The following is a 1,175-nucleotide window of genomic DNA, read 5'->3' as shown; positions in this document are numbered from 1 at the left end:
ACCCCTCCCTCTCTCTAAGAGGGGTAAAGATGCCCCTCTCTCTCTCTCAGAGAGGTTTAAAGATGCCCCTCTCTCTCTCTGGCAGTGGGTGAAGATGCCCCCCCCCTTCTCTCTCTCTCTCTCTGAGAGGGGTAAAGATGCCCCCCCATCTCTCTAGGGGTGGGTAAAGATGTCCCACCCCTCCCTCTCTCTAAGAGGGGTAAAGATGCCCCTCTCTCTCTCAGAGAGGGTTAAAGATGCCCCTCTCTCTCTCTGGCGGTGGGTGAAGATGCCCCCCCTTTCTCTCTCTCTCTCTGAGAGGGGTAAAGATGCCCCCCCCATCTCTCTAGGGGTGGGTAAAGAGGCCCCCCCCCCCCCTCTCTCTAAGAGGGGTAAAGATGCCCCCCTCTCTCTCTCAGAGAGGGATAAATCTGCCCCTCTCTCTCTCTCTCTGCGGGGGTTTAAGGATATCCCTGACTCTCCCTGTGGGGGGTGTGAAGATGCCCCTGTCTCCCTTTTTGGGGGGTAAAAATGGCTCCCTCTCCAATGGGATTGTGGGGGAAGGGAAGGTGAAAGATGCCCCTCACCATCTGCCACTCTGGTTGCCCCTCACCAATATGGCGGAGGCGGGCATGGAGAAGGGAAGAGTCACACGTGACTCGTAACGGTCGCCCTCCGGCGGTTGGGAATCCGGCAGCACGCGCGTACACCCGAGACGGCATTCGGCCCCGCCTCTTCAGCCATGCCGGGCGGGGCTACCCGGCGCACGCGCATTGGCCGTCCCCTCTCCCCCCATCGGCCGCCGCCATCTTGTATTCAGGCGCTCTGCGCTCTCTCTCCCTCTCCATTTTTGTGCTGGCTGGACGCCGTGAGGCCTCGAGGAGGGGGAGGCGACAGAAACAGCAAAGGTAAGACAAAAAAGTGGCGACGGGTGGGGGAAACGTATGAGGGTGGAGCCGCTGTACTGTTGTCGCCGCCGCTGCCGTAGTCGATTCCCACCCCCACAACTGATCCCGGGCCTGTCGCTCGGCAATCCCCGGAGCGGACCAGTGCGCAGCCGCGGCCGGTTCGGGAGGGCTCGACAATCCTCGATGATGGAAGTACGCAGCCGCAGCTGGCTCGGGAGCGTTCGGCAGTTCCGAAGATGCAACTGCGCAACTGCGTGGCCGGTTCGGGTCCGCTGAGCCACCCCCCCC

General features: G+C 61.7%; 1 protein-coding gene across 1 annotated transcript in view; it reads left to right on the top strand.

Annotated features, from left to right (window-relative positions):
* Positions 1 to 762: 762 nt before the first annotated feature.
* ppp4cb (protein phosphatase 4, catalytic subunit b) overlaps positions 763 to 1,175 on the top strand; it is a 12,746-nt gene continuing 12,333 nt past the window's right edge. The window contains exon 1 of the mRNA XM_020526256.2: positions 763 to 887. The gene's annotated coding sequence lies outside the window, so the exon portion shown is untranslated. The remainder of the gene's footprint in view (positions 888 to 1,175) is intronic.

Source organism: Rhincodon typus, chromosome 49, assembly GCF_021869965.1.
Source record: "Rhincodon typus isolate 14 chromosome 49, sRhiTyp1.1, whole genome shotgun sequence".
Taxonomy (NCBI): Eukaryota; Metazoa; Chordata; class Chondrichthyes; order Orectolobiformes; family Rhincodontidae; genus Rhincodon; species Rhincodon typus.
The sequence above is the reverse complement of the archived record's forward strand: the minus strand, read 5'-3'. Positions and strand labels throughout refer to the sequence as shown.